Genomic DNA, 20764 nt, shown 5'->3' with positions numbered 1-20764 from the left:
GCTCGTTGCCGAGCACCAAATCCAAAATGGCCTCTCCCCTCTTCGGCCTGTCTACATACTGAGTAAGGAAACCCTCCTGAACACACCTGACAAAACAGCTCCATCCAAACCATCTGCACTTAGGAGGTTCCAGTCGATATTGGGAAAGTTGAAGTCACCCACAACAACAACCCTGCTACATGTGTATTTTTCCAAAATCTGCCGGCCTATCAGTTCTTCAATCTCTCTATTGCTATTGGGGAGTCTGTAGAAAACCCTGAATGAGGTGGCTACTCCCTTACTGTTCCTAACTTTCAACCATACTGACTCAGTAGACAAACCTTCCTCAATAGCCTTCATTTCTGTAGCTGTGATGCACTCCCTGATTAGCAATGCTACACTCCCTCCTCTTTTTCCAACCTCTCTGTTCTTTTTAAACGTTCTCAACCCTGGAACATCAAGTAACCATTCCTGCCCCCGTGAAATCCACATCTCCATTATGGTCACAACATCAGAGCACCAAGTACATCGCTCTAAGTTCATCACTCTTATTTCGGACACTCTTTGCATTATAGCAGACACACTTTAACCGATCCCCTTGTTTCATCATATGAAAAAGCTTCCCGATAGATTCACTACATCCTGTCACTGCCCCATCTACAACTACCCCCCTCTCAGATGTGTAGCCCTGGTTCGCACCCCCTGCCAAACTAGTTTAAACCCTCTCGAACCACACAAGCAAATCTCCCCCAGGACATTTGTGCCCCTCCAGATCAGGTGCAGCCCGTCCTTCATGTACAGGTCCCACCTTCCCCAGAAGCTATCCCAACGGTCTAGGTATCTGAAGCCCTCCCTCCTGCACCAGCTTCGCAGCCACGTGTTAAGCTGCACTCGCTGCCTGTTCCTCATCTCACTATCTCGTGGCATCGGTAGTAAACCTGAGATCACTACTCTACTTGTCCTGCTCTTCAGCTTCCAACCGAGCTCACTTTTCAGATCCTCAATCCCTTTCCTGGCTATATCATTGGTGCCAATATGTACCACATTTTCTGGCTGCTCACCACCCCCCCACTTCAGAATCTTGTAAACCCGATCGGCGACATCCCCGACCCTGGCACCGGGGAGGCAACATACATTCTGGGAGTCCCGTCCCTGACTACAAAATCTCCTGTCAATCCGTCTAACTATTGAGTCCCCTACCATTAGCGCGTTTCTTTTCTCCTCCCTTCCCTTCTGAGCCACAGTGCCAGGCTCAGTGCCAGAGACCTGACAACAATAGCTTTCCAGGTAAAAACAATAACTGCAGATGCTGGAAACCAGATTTTGGATGAGTGGTGCTGGAAAAGCACAGCAGTTCAGGCAGCATCCAGATAGGCCATCCCCATCAGCAGTATCCAAAATTGTATACTTATTGCTGAGGGGAACGGCCACAGGGGATCCCTGCCCTATCTGTTGGTTCCCTTTTCTCCCGTTGACTGTAACCCAGCTGTCCTTATCCTGTGTCTGAGGAGTGACACATCTGTACATCTTCTCAATTTCTCCCTCAGCCTCCCAGATGATCCGCAGTTCATCCAGGTCCAGCTCCAGTTCCCTAACTCGATTTTCGAGGAGCTGGAGTTGGGTGCGCTTCCCACAGATGTGGTCGGCAGAGACACGTGAAGTGTCTCTCGACTGCCACATTCTGCAGGAGGAACATGCAACTGCCCTAACATCCATACCCCACTATTCTGAAAGCCCACGCAGGACTAAACAAAGGAAGAGAAGAAAAGAAAATGAGAAAACCTGAAAACTTACTGAGTTTACAGACTCTTAGTAAGGTTAGAGGAGGCCCCACGGTGGTCAGGTCTCAGGTTAAGATCTCACCCACTTCAAAACTTCCCAGCAGCCCTCGTTTCTCTCTGCCCTTTCTCCTCGCCAGTCTGTTCAAAAAATTTTGTTTTTTAATACTTCCCAGCAGTCCTCCGCTCATCCCTCGCACCTCTCGACAAAATTGAGTCCATGTTTTTGTTGAATGTGGGCATGTGCACTCCCTTTTTAGTGCATTTTCTTAATCCAATATCATCCAATTTACACAATACAATCCTAAGATCAAGCATTCTCTATTTACTGATAAATAGTCCACATCTGAACTCCTGGCCTTTTTTTTATAGGATTTCAACCTTTCAGACATTCTGTAACTGATTAGCCCATTACTGTTGCTTCATTAAGACTAGTAACCTTTCTAATCATTAGATCATCATCTATTGGATTAACTCTTTTGTCAATAAAGCAAGCTTCGTGACATTTGTGTTCTCCTTTAGGCTAACTCAATGAATTTTAGATTACTACCTATATCAGGGAGAGGGCGGATAAATGCCATGGGCCTTTGAGGGTTAGCATGATTCCAATGGTGAATGGAGCTATTAACTGCACATTCATAGTTCTACTTTCACTGTCCTTTCAATGAGGAGCAGTCCAGAAAGTGCAAAGGCCTCCATTCAATGAATGCAAAGTTAGTGTGCACTAAAATCAAATTATCATGTTGATGACTGCCTGCTATGATGCAACAGCCAAAATGTTGTAACTATGAGGTAGTCTGCCATTCCTGCCATTTTCAAGCCATTATGAAGGACCAGGCTTGGAGATGAGGCATTCCTACCATGACTCTGGAATAGTGGTGCTGGAAGAGCACAGCAGTTCAGGCAGCATCCGAGGAGCAGTAAAATCGACGTTTCGGGCAAAAGCCCTTCATCAGGAATAAAGGCAGAGAGCCTGAAGGGTGGAGAGATAAGCTAGAGGAGGGTGGGGGTGGGGAGAAAGTAGCATAGAGTACTATAGTTTTTATCTAGATTAGGTGGATTGGCCATGGTTGAATGCCTGTTGTTCAGGAATATGCAGGTTAGGTGGATTAGCCATAATAAAATACAGGTTTATAGGGATAGGGTAGGGGAGTGGGTCTGGATGGGATCCTGTAAATGTTGGGCCACAGGGCGGTGTGGTTGATTGGTGCGGGTGTCCCGGAGATGTTCCCTAAAGCGCTCTGCTAGGAGGCGTCCAGTCTCCCCAATGTAGAGGAGACCGCATCGGGAGCAACGGATACAATAAATGATATTGGTGGATGTGCAGGTAAAATTTTGATAGATGTGGAAGGCTCCTTTAGGGCCTTGGATGGAGGTGAGGGAGGGGGTGTGGGCGCAGGTTTTGCAATTCCTGCGGTGGCAGGGGAAGGTGCCAGGATGGGAGGGTGCATTGTAGGGGGGGCATGAACCTGACCAGGTAGTCACGGAGGGAACAGTCTTTGCGTAAGGCGGAAAGGGGTGGGGAGGGAAATATGTCCCTGGTGGTGGGGTCTTTTTGGAGGTGGCGGAAATGTTGGCGGATGATTTGGTTTATGCCATGTGGTCTTCAACAGTTTCCTCATTTCCCCTTCCCCCACCTCACCCTAGTTCCAGACTTCCAGCTCAGCACTGTCCCCATGACTTGTCCGGACTTGTCCTACCTGCCTATCGTCTTTTCCACCTATCCACTCCACCCTCCTCCCTGGCCTATCATCTTCATCCCCTTCCCCCATTCACCTATTGTACTCTATGCTACTTTCTCCCCACCCCCACCCTCCTCTAGCTTATCTCTCCACCCTTCAGGCTCTCTGCCTTTATTCCTAATTAAGGGTTTTTGCCCGAAACATCAAGTTTACTGCTCCTTGGATGCTGCCTGAACTGCTGTGCTCTTCCAGCACCACTGTTCCAGAATCTGGTTTCCAGCATCTGTAGTCATTGTTTTTACCTATTCCTACCATGACTGACAATCCTTGTTCATCACCCAATACACAACTGCAATTGCTTACAATGACTGCCACACAGATATCATGGAGCAGACCATCGGTGTCAGGTTCTATGACCTGATGCACTGAGGGCAAGGGTCTTGAGAGGATTTCAATGGAAGGTTATGATGGTCTATCTTGCTCTCCATTACGTCAGAGTTATGAGGACTCAGCAATCATCACCAGCCATATGGATACCATCTTGGGAGGATGACAAGGAAGAGGGGGAGGTAGAAATGAAGCAAGCAGATCCCCTCCCGCCCCTAGTTCCGGCTGGCCTGTCTGTGAGTACTTTTAGGACACCATCTCTTCACCACCATTGCTCAAATATTCCCCTTCTTTCCTTCCTCACGCTTCTGTTCTTCACAGTATCCTTCCTGCTGCCACTCTTATGGGGAGGCAATGGCCTTTTGGTATTAGCACAAGATTATTAATCCAGAAATCAGGAAATGTTCCAGAGACCGGGTTCAAATCCCACCGTGTGTATAAGGTATAATAAAAGTTTCTCAAATCTTTCAGAATCACATTACGCACACATCCAGTACTTATGTCATGTCAGCTAATACACGCATTGTGGTTCAGGTGTAAATACCCTGCTGGAGGCAAAGTCCACAGCACAATGGCAGTTCATGACAATCAGTAGTGGCCATCTATAAAAGCCTTCTAATTGTCAGTTGTGGACATTTAGGAATCTCATTGAACATCAGCTAAGTGATAGCCCTGAACTTTAAGGCATACGGAAATCTGGCAGGACCAATTTATGTGAGTAGAAATATGTAAATTTAACACTCAGAATGCAAATCTACTTTCTTTCTGCTAAAAATATAACTTTTGCCAAGATAGAGGACCCATCTCTTTGTATTAAAAAAATCACCTGCTTTCCGATTTAAAAGATTTTTAAAAAGTTAGAATTCTTATTACAAAAAAACCCAGCTCTCCTGAATAAAAGGTAACTTTTAAAAATGAAAAAGCCTCGGCTTACCTAAGAACAGAGATCAACTGATTCATTCTGTCTCTCCAATGGCACTAGAGTCATAGAGTCATAGAGATGTACAGCATGGAGACAGACCCTCTGGTCCAACCCGTCCATGCCGACCAGATATCCCAAACCAATCTAGTCCCACCTGCCAGCACCCAGCCCATATCCCTCCAAACACTTCCTATTCATATATCCATCCAAATACCTTTTAAATGTTGCAATTGTACCAACCTCCACCTCTGGCAGCTCATTCCATACACGTACCACCCTCTGCATGAAAAACTTGCCCATTAGTTTCCTTTTATATCTTTCCCCTCTCACCCTAAACCTATACCCTCTAGTTCTGGACTCCCCCAACCGAGGGAAAAGACTTTGTCTATTTATCCTATCTATGCCTCTCATAAGTTTGTAAACCTCTATAAGGTCACTCCACAGCCTACGACGTTCCAGGGAAAACAGCCCGAGCCTATTCAGCCTCTCCCTATAGCTCAAATCCTCCAACCCTGGCAACATCCTTGTAAATCTTTTCTGAACCCTTTCAAGTTTCACAACATCTTTCCGATTGGAAGGAGACCAGAATTGCACGCAATATTCCAACAGTGACCTGACCAATGTCCTATACAGCCACAACATGACCTCCCAACTCCTGTACTCAATACTCTGACCAATAAAGGAAAGTATACCAAACGTCTTCTTGCTTGGCATCATCATTCCATATATAATGCAGATTCCATCTGGTGACAGAAATCTGATACTACCTGCCTGTGTTTCTTAAGGGAGCAGTATCTAAAGTGATGAAAGCATAGTAAATAGACAATAGACAATAGATGCAGGAGTAGGCCATTCTGCCCTTCGAGCCTGCAACACCATTCAATATGATCATGGCTGATCATCCTTAATCAGTATCCTGTTCCTGCCTTATCTCCACAACCCTTGATTCCACTATCCTTGAGAGCTCTATCCAACTCTTTCTTAAATGAATCCAGAGACTGGGCCTCCACTGCCCTCTGGGGCAGAGCATTACACACAGCCACCACTCTCTGGGTGAAAACGTTTCTCCTCATCTCTGTCCTAAATGGTCTACCCTGTATTTTTAAGCTGTGTCCTCTGGTTCAGCACTCACCCATCAGCGGAAACATGTTTTCTGCCTCCAGAGTGTCCAATCCTTTAATAATCTTATACATCTCAATCAGATCCCCTCTCAGTCTTCTAAACTCAAGGGTATGCAAGCCCAGTCACTCCAGTCTTTCAGTGTAAGGTAGTCCCGCCAAACCAGGAATTGACCTCGTGAACCTATGCTGCACTCCCTCAATAGCCAGAATGTCTTTCCTCAAATTTGAAGATCAGAACTGCACACAGTACTCCAAGTGTGGTCTCACCAGGGCCCTGTACAGCTGCAGAAGAACCTCTTTGCTTCTATATTCAATCCCTCTTGTTATGAAGGCCAGCATGCTATTAGCCTTCTTCACTACCTGCTGTACCTGCATGCTTACCTTCATTGACTGATGTACAAGAACACCCAGATCTCTTTGTACTGCCCCTTTACCTAAATTGATTCCATTGAGGTAGTAATCTGCCTTCCTGTTCTTGCCACCAAAGTGGATAACCATACATTTATCCACATTAAACTGCATCTGCCATGCATCTGACCACTCACCTAACCTGTCTAGGTCACCCTGAAACCTCCTAACAACCTCCTCACATTTCACCCTGCCACCCAGCTTAGTATCATCAGCAAATTTGCTAATGTTATTGCTGATACCATCTTCTATATCATTAACATATATTGTAAAAAGCTGCGGTCCCAGCACTAATCCCTGCGGTACCCCACTGGTCACTGCCTGCCATTCCGAAATGTGCAGCAATATCAAAAATAAAGTGAAACAGAAGGAGAAATTTCAGATTTAATGTTGATGTTGCTTTTTGTGCTCCTTCTTTGCAGCCTAACTTTGTATTCCTCGCTCGATTTAATCACCCAAAGATCTTTGTGTCTTTGTATGGTATGATCTGCTGCACTGCAAGTAAAATGAAACTTTTCACTATACTGAGGTACACGTGACAATAATAAATCAAATCAAGTCAAAGAAAATGGAAACATGAAAGAATAGACAAAGCAAAATAAGCAAAAGAAAAAAGAACAACCAAACCCTGTTCTCTACCTCTAAAATAAAATCAAATACCTTCAACAAAAACTGGAAGGCCAATATTAAACATGGATTGGACAGCCAATGATTCTTTCACTGAACTATACCTATTCAAGTAATGTATGAAGCTCTATTTCACAGAATTAATACAGCTGGTCTTTGTGGACAATCAGAAAGGCCCAGAAAGGATCTGAAAATGTGATAAGACTGTTTAGTAAAGTTAGGTCACATGGGATTGGGAGTGAGCTTGCCTATTGGATACAAATTTGGCTTAATGGCAGGAGACGGAGAGTGGGGGTGAAGGGTATTTTTTTGACAGGAGGCCTATTACCAGCGATTAGATTAGATTAGATTAGATTAGATTAGATTAGATTAGATTACTTACAGTGTGGAAACAGGCCCTTCGGCCCAACAAGTCCACACCGACCCTCTGAAGAGCAACCCACGCAGACCCATTCCTCTACATTTACCCCTTCAACTAACACTATGGACAATTTAGCAAGGCCAATTCACCTAACCTGCACATCTTTGGACTGTGGGAGGAAACTGGAGCACCCGGTTCAACAGGGATTGGTCCTGGGTCACTTGTTTGTCATTTAACTAAATGACTTAGATAAGAATATAGAAGGCATGGTTAGTAAGTTTGCAGATGATACCAAAATGGGTGGGATAATGGACAGCAAAGAAAATTGTTTAAAATCACAAAGAAATCTTGATTGATTGGGTCAATGGGCTGAGGAATGGCAAATGGAGTTTAATCTGGATAAATATCAGGTATTCCATTTTGGTAAAACAAACAATGGCAGGACTTACACAATTAAAAGTAGGACCTTAGTTGTTGTATTTGGATTTACAGTCAGCAAGAACAAAGACGTCTAGGAGTTCAAGTGCATAATTCTTTGAAGTTTGTGTCACATGTAGACAGAGTGGTTAAGAAGATGTTTAGCACTCTTACATTTATTGCTCATACCTTTCTTGAGGAAGTCTCACCCAGAGTGGATAGAGGGGAATCAGTAGATATGATGTATTTAGACTTCCAGAAAGCATTTGACAAGGTACTTTACAAAAGGTTAAGTCATAAGATAAGAGCCCACAGTTTGGGAGGTAGTTGGGAAGTCATGTTAAGGTTATGCAGGACATTGGTGAGGCCTCTTCTGTTGTTATTGTGACCAATTCTGGTCACCTTGTTATTGGAAGGAAATTATCAGGTTAGAGAGGTTTCAGAAAAGATTGACCAGGATGTTGCTGGGAATGGCAAGTTTGAGTTGTAGGAAGAGCTGAATAGGTTGAGACTTTGTTCACTAGACTGTAGGAGATTGAAGGGTGATCTTACAGAGGTTCATAAAATTATGAGGGGTGTAGATAGGGTGACTAACACGTGTCTTTTCCCTCAAGTGGGGAATTCAACATTGGGGGCCATATTTTTAAGATGAGAGGAGTAAAATTTTAAAATGACATGAGGGGCAATTTTTTACACAAAAAGTGATTCATGTGTGGAATCAACTTCCAGACGAAGTGGTAGATGTAGGTACTGTTACAACATTTAAAATGTATTAGGTAAGTACATGAATAAGAAATGTGAGATGGAAATGGACTAAGCACAGACAGGTGGGATTAGTTTAGTTTGGGATTATGGTCGGCATGGACCAAATGGTCTGTTTCCATGCTGTATGACTATGAAACTATGACAAATAGAGAGAGAAAGTGAGGACTACAGATGCTGGAGATCAGAGTCAAAAAGTGTAGTGCTGGAAAAGGACAACAGGTCAGGCAGTATCCAAGGAGCAGGAGAATCGATGTTGCATTCCTGATGAAAGGCTTATGCCTGAAATGTCATTTCTCCTGCTCCTTGGATGCTGCCTCACCCACTCTATGACAAACTCAAGGTAAGAATTTAATTCAGGTTTAACATATTCTAACAAATGTCCTAGAAACAGAAAACTATTGACTAGTTTGTCGGAAGATACTTCAACAAAGGGCATGAGTGTGCTTTCTCTGAAGAAGACCAAATTGGTAATCACCTCTACGCCAATTATGGTCTTCAGAAAGGATCTTCTGGGCAAGGATAAGGGTGATGGCCATTGACATATTATTTGGAGGTGAATAGAATCTAAAGGCCATCATAACAATTACATGTTTAGGTGCTGTCAATACTACTGCAGTCAGCAAAAAACAAAATACCAACAAGGTTGCAGTGTGACATTGACAGGATGCAGAGATGGGCTGAGAGCTGGCAGATGGAGTGCAGCCTGGATAAATGCGAAGTGATGCATTTTGGAAGGTCGAACTTGAAAGTTGAGTACAGGATTAAAGACAGGATTCTTGGCAGTGTGGAGGAACAGCGGGATCTTGGTGTGCAGGTACATAGATCCCTTAAAATGGCCACCCAAGTGGACAGGGTTGTTAAGAAAGCATATGGTGTTTTGGCTTACATTAACAGGGGGATTGAGTTTAAGAGCCATGAGATCTTGTTGCAGCTGTATAAAACTTTGGTTAGACCACACTTGGAATACTGCGTCCAGTTCTGGTCGCCCTATTATAGGAAAGATGTGGATGCTTTGGAGAGGGTTCAGAGAAGGTTTACCAGGATGCTGCCTGGAATGGAGGGCTTACCTTACGAAGGGAGGTTGACTGAGCTCGGACTTTTTTTGTTGGAAAATAGAAGGAGGACAGGGGACCTAATTGAGGTGTACAAGACAGGCATAGATAGAGTTGATAGCCAGAGACTTTTTCCCAGGGCAGAAATTGTTAACACAAGGGGTAATAGTTTTAAGCAGTTTGGCAGAAAGTATAGAGGGGATGTCAGAGACGGGTTCTTTATGCAGAGAGTTGTGAGAGCATGGAATGCGTTGCCAGAAGCAATTGTGGAAGCAAGGTCATTGGGGATATTTAAGAGACTGCTCGACATGCATATGGTCACAGAAATTTGAGGGTTTGTACATTAGGTTTACCTTACATGAGGATCAATGGTCGGCACAACACCGTGGGCTGAAGGGCCTGTTCTGTGCTGTACTGTTCTATGTTCTATGTTCTAAGATTGATAGCAGATGTGGTCTGTGAAACATACATAAAAGCCAACCAGCTTTTCCTCACATCTCCAAACCATGTGGAACATTGGACATGCTTATGCAGGAAATCTAGTTTCAAAACGATCCAGACCCCAGAAGAAAGCACAGGTGAACAACAAGAGAGTATGATACCACAACACTGGCAGCAGGAGAATATTAAGAAGGATACAAAGACAAGCTCATTGATGCAGTACATAGTTAACAGAAGAATAGACAAATGTCAGATGATCATACTCTCTACATTCTAGCTGAGACTTCCTCAAGAATCTCCAGTAAATTAGTCAGATAAAATTTCCCTTTCATGAAACCATGTCAGGGCTTTGGAAAGATGCCTTGTTGTCAACCACATACACTATGTCAATGGTACAAGACAATCAGAAACATTTACATAGCTGTTATGAAGATGTGTGTGTACCTTTAAGAGAGTGAAGGGCTTGGCAAGTACACTGAGTGCTGGAGAATTTACAAAGTAACATTGGATTCAGAACAATAGCACTCACTGAGTCGCTATGAGACAAAAACACAAATTCGAATTCGGCCAATTGGTTTAAATTATACCCTGAAAAACTTTCAAACTTCAATCCAATTTGAATTGAGTATATTGACAATTTTAAAAGCCAATGACATAATCCAATGCTCTGGGGGTATATGACCAGGAAAATTGAACAGTTGAGAGGAGAGCTGCCAAGCGCAGCATGTAAACAGACTTCTTGAAAAACAGCTCTCTTAAAAGTACCTTTTCAATCAGTAACCTGTGACACAGAAATTCTTAAGAAAAAGAAAAGAAGACACAGGAAAATCTGAATAGAAGAATGAAAGCTGCCTGGTTTTGAGATAAGAAATGTGATTTTGTAAATCTTAATAGGGAGTTTTATCGGACTAGTATTATAGAAGGTAAAAGATAGGTTAGAGGAAGAAATCATAAATAGTGGTTAGTTAATTATTCTCTGTTACACTTTAAGAAATAAAGTTGTTAATTTTTACTTTAAATAGTCCTTGGCCACTCGATCTTTTGCAGATTACTACATGGGATAAATCTTTTCTGTGTTGCTGATTTTAAATTAATCAGGAGAGTTTACCCCGTGTCGTAACATAGCATAATTGACCAATCTTAAAAGCTAAAATCAACACAGGAGCTGATGTCCATACATTATCATTACTCTTCCTGAAAGAAATGTACCTGAGAAAGTATCGTCCCTGTCAGAAAAGTGCCACATGATTTAGAGATGTGAGGAAAAGCTGGGTGGCTTTTATGTACGTTTCAAACCACATCTGCTATCGATTATGTTGGTCTTGTGTTTGACTCAATTATTAAGGAAGTAATAGCAGTATATTTGGAAAATCATAATCTAGTCAAGCAGAGTCAGCATGGCCTCATGAAAACGAGGTTGCGTCTGACTAATTTACTGGAGTTTCTTGAGGAAGTCTCACCCAGAGTGGATAGAGTGGAACCAGTCGATGCGATACATTTGGACTTCCAGAAAGCATTCAGCAATGTACTTTATGAAAGGTTAAGTCATAAGTTAAGGGCCCACAGTATTGAAGGTAGTACATTGGCCTGGGTGCAGAATTGGCTGATGGGCAGGAAATAGTGAGTGGGGATAAGGGTTGGTAACCTATGAACGGTGGGGTTCGACAGAGATCAGTTCTGGGACTGCAACTGTTTACAATAAATATTAATGACTTGGAGTGAGGAATGAATGTAATTCAGAGAATGTAATCCATACAATGAATGTAACCCTGACAAATTTGCATTTCACACAAAAAAACAGTGGAAAAGCGAGTTATGAGAGGGATAGCGGTTACAGAGAAATATTGATCGGTTAAGTAAGTGGGCAAATAGTTGACAAGTGGAGTACAATAGGGGAAAATATTTTTCATTTTCAAAGGGAGAAAGAAAGAACAGTATTATTTAAATGGAGATAAACTGCAGAAAGCTGCAAAACAAAGGGACTTGGGGGGGACTTGTACATGTAACACTGAGAGCTACCACTCAAGTGCAGCCAGATAATAAGGAAGGCTAATGGAATGTTGGCTCTGATTTCAAGGGAGCTGGTGTATAAGACTAGGGAAGCCTTATTGCACCTGTACAAGTTACTGGTGAGACCTCATTTGGAGTGCTGTGAACAGTTTTGATCCCTTACTTAAGGAAAGATATAATTTCATTTGAGGCTGTTCACTAGGATGATCCTTGATATAGAGAGATTGTCTTATGAGCAAAACCTAAACAGACTGGGAATCTTGTCACTGGAGTTTAGAAGAAGCTACCTGATGAAGAAGCAGTGCTTCAAAAGCTAGTGCTTCCAAATAAATCTGTTGGACGATAACCTGGTGTTGCTTGTTTCAATACAGTTTTTGGCACGCAATTTCCTGGTTGTAAACCACCTTTTCGACTGGGACAACACATCTATCCTGGGACAGGCTAAGCAAAGACAAGCCAGAGAATTCCTAGAGGCCTGGCACTCCAACCACAACGCTATAAACAAACACATAGATCTAGATACCATCTATCAACCCCTCAGAAAACAAACAGGAAATGACATCACCACAAACCCCAGGAACCCCATCCAGGACAAACATATAAATAGAAAGCAGGAGACAATAGCTTCGCTGAACTTGGAGGTCACCACTGATGATGTTACCTAGCCAGGTAATGAAATGTCTGGGTATCAAACCTACAGCTCAGCGAGCCAACCTACACCCTAAACCTCAACCTGAGCTACAAACCTTCACAAACCTTGGGACAAACCTATCCAGCACTATCAGCAAGTGCTCCCTAAACAGCCTCCATATTTCTGTTGTGCTTTTCCCTGAGAACATATGTTCCCAGTGTAGGCACCCCAGTTCCTGCCTAATAGCATTGTACTTCACCCGCCCTCAATTAAATATTTTCCCGTACCATCTGCGCCTATCCCTCTCCATGAGTAAAAGTCAGGGAGTTGAGATCACTATCACCAAAATGCTCTCCAACTGAGAGATCAAACACCTGGCCTGGTTCATTACCAAGCATCAAATCTAATATGGCCTCCCTTCCAGTCAGCCTATCTACATATTAAGTCAGGAATCCTTCCTGGATACACCTGACAAAAACTGCTCCAGCCAAACTATTTGAACTAAAGAAGTTCCAATCAATATTAGGGAAGTTAAAGTCACCCATGACATCAACCTTGTTACTTCTGCACCTTTTCAAAATCTGCCTCCCAATCTGCTCCTCATGTCTCTGTTGCTATTAGAGGATCTGTAGAAAACTCCCAATAAAGTGACTGCTCCTTTCCTGTTTCTGACTTCCACCCAGACTGACTCCTCGATGACCTTTCTTTCTGCAGCTATGATACTATCCCTGATTAGCAATGCCACTAACTCACCTCTTTTACTCCCCCTATTCCTTTTGAAACATCTAAACCTTGGAACATCCAACAGCCATTCCTGTCCCTGTGATATCCAAGTCTCTGTAATGACCACAACATCATATTTCCAAGTGTTGATCCACGGTCTAAGTTCATCACCCTTATTCCTGATACTTCTTGTGTTAAAGTAAGCACACTTCAACCCTTCACACAGACTACTACTTAGCGCAATCAACTGTCTACCCCTTCTCACAGACTCTCTGTACGCTATATCTGGCTATTCATTAGCTATTCCTTCCTCAGATCCATAGCTCCGATTCCCACCCCCCTGCTAAATTAGTTTCAACACTCCCGCAGAGCTCTAGCAAACCTCCTGCCCAGGATGTTGGTGCCCCACCAGTTCCGGTGCAACTTGGAGTTCCAGGATTTTGAGCAGCGGCAGTGATGGAACAGTGATCTATTTCCAAGTCAGGATGGTGAGTGGCCTGGAGAGGAACTTGCAGGTGGCATTGTTCCCCTATATCTGCCACCCTTGTCCTCCTAGATGGAAGTAGTCCTGGGCTTGGAAGGAGCTGACTAAGTAGCCAAGGTGAATTTCTGCAGTGCATCTTGTAGATGGTACACATTACTGCTACAAAGCTTCATGGTGGAGGGAGTCGATGTTTATGGTTATTGTACCAATCAAGTGGGCTGCTTTGTCCTGGATGGTGCCAAGCTTCTTGAGTGTTGTTGGAGCTTCACTCATCCACACCAGTGGGGAATACTTCAACACAGTCCTGACTTGTGCCTTGTAGATGGTGGACAGTAATTTGGCAGCCAGGAGTAGAGCTGGATCCCTAGCCTCTGACCTACATTTATAGCCACTGTATTTATATGCCGAGTCTAGTTCAGTTTCTGGTCAATGGTAACCTTCAGAATGTTGATAATGGGGGCACAGTGATGGTAATGCTATTGAATGTCAAAGGGAAGTGGTTAGATTGTCACTTGCCACTTTCCAGCCCAAAGCTGGATATCATTTAGAATACTGTGTACAGTTCTGGTCGCCACATTACTACAAGGATGTGGACGTTTTGGAGAGGATACAGAGACGGTTTACGAGGATGTTGCCTGGTATGGAAGGTGCTAGCAATGAAGAGAAGTTGAGTAGGTTAGGATTGTTTTCATTAGATAAATGGAGATTGGGGGGGGGGACCTGATTGAGGTTTACAAAATCATTAAGGGTATAGACACGGTGGATAGAGACAAGCTTTTTCCCAGGGTGAAGGATTTAATAACGAGAGGTCACGCTTTCAAGGTGAGAGATGGAAAGTTTAAGGGGGGTACACGTGGCAAATACTTCACACAGAGGGTGGTGGGTGTTTGGAACGCGTTGCCAGCAGAGGTGGTAGAGGCAGGCACGGTAGATTCATTTAAGATGTGTCTGGACAGATGCATGAGTAGGTGGGGAGCAGAGGGATACAGATGCTTAGAAATTGACTGAGAGGTTTAGACAGTACATTTGGATTGGCTCAGGCTTGGAGGGCCGAAGGGCCTGTTCCTGGGCTGTAAATTTTCTTTGTTCTTTGTTCATCCAGATCTTGTTGCATTTGAACTTGGACTGTTTCACTATCTGAAGAGTTGTAAGTGATGCTGAACATTGTGAAATCATCAGTGAACATCCCCACTTCTGACCTTCTGATGGAGGGAAGGTCATTGATGAAGCAGCTGAAGATGGTTGGGCCAAGGACACTCCCCTGAGGGACTCCAGCAGAGATGTCCTGGAGCTGAGATGACTGACCTCTAACAACCACAACCATCTTCCTCTGTGTCAGATTTTATTCTAGCCAGGTGTTCCAGTAAAAACTAAATAATTTGATCCTAAATTTTTCAGGTTCAGATTCTTTTTGAAAGATGCATGGCTCCTGGTCTATCCATTTACTAGAGAACTCCAGGAGTTCATGATACTTAGGATGCCAAGTTGACGATACTATCTCTGACTATTTGGGCTATCAGTTACCCAAGGCATAATTAGCAGCCCATGGACAGGGTTACTGAGAGTGTACCTGACTCTTTGTAAAGCTGGTGATGTCGTGATCTTTGGTCAGAGAATTAATCAGAGGATGACCACAATGATGGCAGTAGCACCATGACATAAAATGCCAGGTCAAGGTCAGCCTTAAAATCCTTAATGGAGGCCATCTCAAGACAAGATGTTTAAGATCAAAGGCAATAACCTAATGCTGACCCCACAGAATAAAGAGGATCTGCAACTTTTTTGTGAAATGTTTAACCTCCTGTCATCATATACCCAACTTCATGGAAAAATATTCTTCACTGAGAGATTTGCTCAAATGGATATCCATTTTATTAAGAACAGAACGGGCCATGGAAGAATATCGGAAGAGTAGGACAAGTCTTAAACGAGGAATCAAGCGGGCTAAAAGGGGTCATGAAATAGCTTTAGCGTGCAGAATTAAGGAGAATCCCAAAGCATTTTATTCTTATAGAAGAAGCAAGAGGGTTACTAGAAAAAGGATTGGTCCACTAAAGGATAACGAAGGAAGGCTGTGTGTTGAACCTGACAGAATGGGTGAGATTCTGAATGATTACTTTGCATCAGTGTTCACTGAGGAAAGGAACATGATGAATGTTGAGATTAGAGATAGAAGTTTGATTAGTCTGGATCACATTGAATAAGTAGGGAAGAAGTGTTGGATAGGCTAGAGGTTATTAAGGTGGATAAATCCCCAGGACTGGATGGGATCTAACCCAGGTTGCTGAGGGAGGCGAGAGAGGAAATAGCTGGGCCTCTGACAATTATCTTTGTGGCATCCTTAAACACAGGTGAGGTGCCGGAGGACTGGAGGGTTGCTCATGTTGTCCCCCTGTACAAGAAGGGTAGTAGGGATATTCCGGGTAACTACAGACCAGTGAGCCTGACATCGGTGGTGGGAAAGTTGCTGGAGAAGGTACTGAGGGATAGGATGTATTTATATTTAGAAAAGAATGGGCTTATCAGTGATAGGCAACATGTTTTGTGAGGGGGAGATCGTGCCTTACCAACTTATTAGAGTTCTTCGAGGAAGTGACCAAGTTGATAGATGAAGGCAGGGCTGTTGATGTCATATACATGGACTTTAGTAAGGTGTTGATAAAGTTCCCCCATAGGGCACTGTTGGTATGATCAGCAAGTTTGCACACGACACAGATTGGTGGAGTAGCAGAAAGCATAAGGGACTGTCAGAGAATACAGAAGGATATAGATAGACTGGAGAGTTGAGCGGAAAAATAGCAGATGGTTTTCAATCCAGACAAATGTGAAGTGATGCATTGAGGCAAGTCTAATTCTAGAGCAAATTATACAATGAATGGAAGAGCCTTGGGAAAAGTTGATGAGCAGAGGGATCTGGGAGTGCAGTTCCATTGTATCCTGAAGGTTGCTGCACAGGTGGATAGAGTGGTCAAGAAGGCATATAGTATGCTTGCCTTCATTGGACAGGGTATTGAGTATAAGAGCTGGCAAATCATATTAACATTGTACAAGACATTGGTTCAGCCGCATTTAGGATACTGTGTACAGTTCTGGTCGCCACATTACCAAAAGGATGTGGACGCTTTGGAGAGGATGCAGAGAAGGTTTACGAGGATGTTGCCTGGTATGGGAGGTGCTAGTTATGAAGTAAGGTTGAGTAGGTTAGGTTTATTTTCACTAGTAAAAAGGAGATTGAGGGGGACTTGATTGAGGTTTATAAAATCATGAAGGGTATAGACAGGGTAGATAGAGACAAGCTTTTTCCCAGGGTGAAGGATTCAATAACAAGACGTCACGCTTTCAAAGTGAGAAGTGGAAAGTTTAAGGGGGATACATGCGGCAAGTACTTCACACAGAGGGTGGGCATCTGGAACGCGTTGCCAGCAGAGGTGGTAGAGGCAGGCACGGTAGATTAATTTAAGATGCGTCTGGATAAATGCATAAGTAGGTGGGGAGTAGAGGGATACAGATGCTCAGAAATTGACTGAGAGGTTTAGACAGTAAATTTGGATCGGCTCAGGCTTGGAGGGCCGAAGGACCTGTTCCTGCGCTGTAAATTTTCTTTGTTCTTTGTTCTTATGCGACAAAATGACCATCTTCAATTCTCTGATGCAGGTTCTGGCTGACTGCGATACTGCAACCCCCCCCCAGAAAGAATGATTCTGGAAGCAGATGAATCACATAAAAGCCGAGACTTGTGTCTTTTGCAAGGTGAACTTTTCGTGCTTTTGGTTCAAAACTCCAATAATCTGTGCAACGCAATAGTCAATATGGAGCCCAAGACATTTGCTCTGGTGTTTGGCATCACTCAGTTATCTACTTGCATATTCAGCATTGAATTCATTGTTGAATCAGATCATAGGAAATTATAAATGATCTACTAGAAAGCACCAATGTGTGCCCCACATTTACAGTGTTTTCTTGTTGAGATGCACAAAATATGACTTTGATGACATGATTACATCTGAGGCCTTGAACAAAATGTCCAATACACACAAAAGCCAAGACATTCCAACGACATAGGCAGGAAGAAAGGTGGCGATCTAAAGCAGAAATTCAGAGAGCTATGGTGGAATCTTAGAGCTAGAATAAACAGAGTTGTTATCGCTGGTTTGTTGTCCGTGCCAGGATCTAGTGAAGCGAGGAACACAGAGAGAGCAGAGCTGAACACGTGGCTGCAGGGATGGTGCAGGAGGTCTCTTTCTGAGGAAGAAGGGACCTCTACAAACAGGATGGTCTTCACCTGAATCAGAGGGGTATCAATATCCTGGGGGTTTATTTACTGGTGCACTTCAGGGGGGTTTAAACTAATGCAGCAGGAGGATGGGAACCTGAATTGTAGTTCCAGTGTACAGGCGGTTGATGGTAGTGAGGTCAGGGATAGGTTTATAAGGTCGCGAGAGGGCACCAGCAATCAGGATGTTGGTTTGAAATGGGTGTACTTCAATGCCAGGAGCACCTGGAATAAGGTGGGTGGACTTGCAGCATGGGTTGGTACCTGGAATTTCGATGTTGTGGCCATTTCAGAGACATGGCTAGAGGAGGGACAGGAATGGTTGTTGCAGGTTCCAGGATTTAGATGTTTTAGTAAGAACAGCGAAGATGGTAAGGGAGGGGGTTGGGGTCCGTGGTGGTGATGATGGCATTATTAATCAAGGGTAGTATTCCAGCAGCTGAGATAACATGTAAGGACTCATCCACTGAGATAGTTTGGGCTGAGGTTAGAAACAGGAAAGGAGAGGTCACTTTGTTGGGAGTTTTCTATAGGCCTCTGAATTGTTCCAAAGATGTAGAGGAAAGGATAGCAAAGATGATTCTCGATAGGAGCGAGAGTGACAGGGTAGTTGTTATGGGGGCTTTAACTTCCCCAACATGGACTAGGAAGACTATAATTCAAGCAGTTTAGATGGATCAGTTTTTGTTCAATGTGTGAGGACAGTTTTCTGACACAGTATGTAGACAGACCAAAACGGGAGATGCCATATTGGATTTGGTACTGGGTAATGAAGGTGTTAAAGTTGGAGGTAGGTGAGCACTTTGGTGATAGTGACCACAATTTGGTTATGTTTACAATAGCAATGAGCAGGGATAGGTATATATTGTGGGGAAAGAGGTATAACTGGGAGAAAGGCAATTATGATGAGATTTGGCAAGATTTAGGAGAGAGAAGGAAACTGCAGGGGATGGACACACCTGAAATGTGGAGCTTATTCAAGGAACAGCTGCTGCAGGTTCTTGGTAAGTGTGTACCTGTCAGGCAGGGAGGAAGTTGTCGAGAGAGGGAGCCATGGTTCATTAAAGAAGTTGAAGCTCTTGTCAAGAGGAAGAAGAAGGCTTATCTGAGGATGAGGCGTGAAGGCTCAGATGGGGGATTGAGTGTTATAAGTTAGCCAGAAAAGATCTAAAGAGAAGACTAAAAAGAGCTAGGAGGGGAGATGAGAAGTTGTTGGCAAATAGGATCAAGGAAAACCCTCAGGCCTTCTATAGGTATATCAGGAATAAAAGAATGACTAGAGTGAGATTAGGGCCAATCGAAGATAATAATGGAAAGTTGTGTGTGGAATCTGAGGACACAGGGAAAGCATTTAATGAATACTTTACATCGGTATTCACAATGGAAAAGGGCAGTTAGTGAGAATATGGAGATTTGGCTACTAGATTAGATGGGATTGTGGTTGACAATGAGGAGGTTTTAGAAATTTTCAAAGATCTGAAAATAGATAAGACCCCTGGGCAGGATGGGATTTATCCTAGGATTCTCTGGGAAGCCAGGGAGGAGATTGCAGAGCCTTTGGCTTTGATTTTTATGTCATCATTGCCGTCAGGAGTAGTGCCAGAAGACTAGAGGATGTGGTGTATATGGACTTCAGTAAGACATTTGATAAGGTTCCACACTGTAGGCTATTGCATAAAATATGGAGTTTTGGGACTGAAGGTGATTTAGCAGTTTGGATCAGAAATTGGCTAACTGAAAGAAGACAGAGAGTGCTGGTTGATGGGAAATGTTCATCCTGGAGCTCAGTTACCCAGTGATGTGCCGCAAGGATCTGTTTTGGGGCCACTGCTGATTGTCATCTTTATAAATGATCCTGATGTGGGCATGGAAGGATGAGCTAGTAAATTTGCGGATGACACTAGGGTGGGAAGAATTGTGGATAGTGCCAAAGGATGTTGTGGGTTACAGAGGGACATAGGTAAGATGCAGAGCTGGGCTGAGAAGTGGCAAATGGAGTTTAATGCAGAAAAGTATGAGGTAGTTCACTTCAGAAGAAATAACAGGAATGTAGAGTACTGGGCTAATGTTAAAATTCTTGGCAGTGCAGATAAACAGAGAGATCTTGGTAGATGAACAGATAGATTATGGGTACATAAATCCCTGAAAGTTGCCACCCAGGTTGATAGGGTTGGATAAGAAGGCATATGGTGCATTGGTATTTATTGGTTGAGGGATTGAATTTTGTAGCCACGAGGTCATGCATCAACTGTACAAGACACTGGTAAGACCACACCTGGAGTATTGCATACAGTTCTGTTCACCACATTATAGGAAGAATGTGGAAGCTTTGGAAAGGGTTCAGAGGAGATTTACTAGGATGTTGTCTGATACGGAAGGAAGGTCTTACGAGGAAAGGCTGAGGGAACTGAGGCTGATTTCGTTGGAGAGAAGAAGGTTGAATTAATCGAGACGTATAAGACAATCAGAGGGTTAGATAGGGTGGACAATGAAAGCCTTTTTCCTCGAATGGTGAAGGCTAACACAAGGAGGCATAGTTTTAAATTGAGGGGTGTTAGATTTAGGACAGATATCAGGGTAGTTTCTTTACTCAGACAGTAGTAGGGGCATGGAACGGCCTGCCTGCAACAGTAGTAGACTCGCCAAATTTAAGGGCATTTAAACGGTCATTGGATAGGCATATGGATGAGAATGGAATAGTGT

General features: G+C 43.5%; 1 long non-coding RNA gene across 1 annotated transcript in view; it reads left to right on the top strand.

Annotated features, from left to right (window-relative positions):
* LOC122552051 overlaps positions 1-17590 on the top strand; it is a 26799-nt gene extending 9209 nt beyond the window's left edge. The window contains exon 3 of the long non-coding RNA XR_006312280.1: positions 17443-17590. This is a non-coding gene — a long non-coding RNA (uncharacterized LOC122552051). The remainder of the gene's footprint in view (positions 1-17442) is intronic.
* The last annotated feature ends 3174 nt before the right edge of the window (positions 17591-20764 follow it).

The sequence above is a fragment of the Chiloscyllium plagiosum genome, chromosome 7 (genome assembly GCF_004010195.1).
Source record: "Chiloscyllium plagiosum isolate BGI_BamShark_2017 chromosome 7, ASM401019v2, whole genome shotgun sequence".
Lineage (NCBI taxonomy): Eukaryota > Metazoa > Chordata > Chondrichthyes > Orectolobiformes > Hemiscylliidae > Chiloscyllium > Chiloscyllium plagiosum.
The sequence above is the reverse complement of the archived record's forward strand: the minus strand, read 5'-3'. Positions and strand labels throughout refer to the sequence as shown.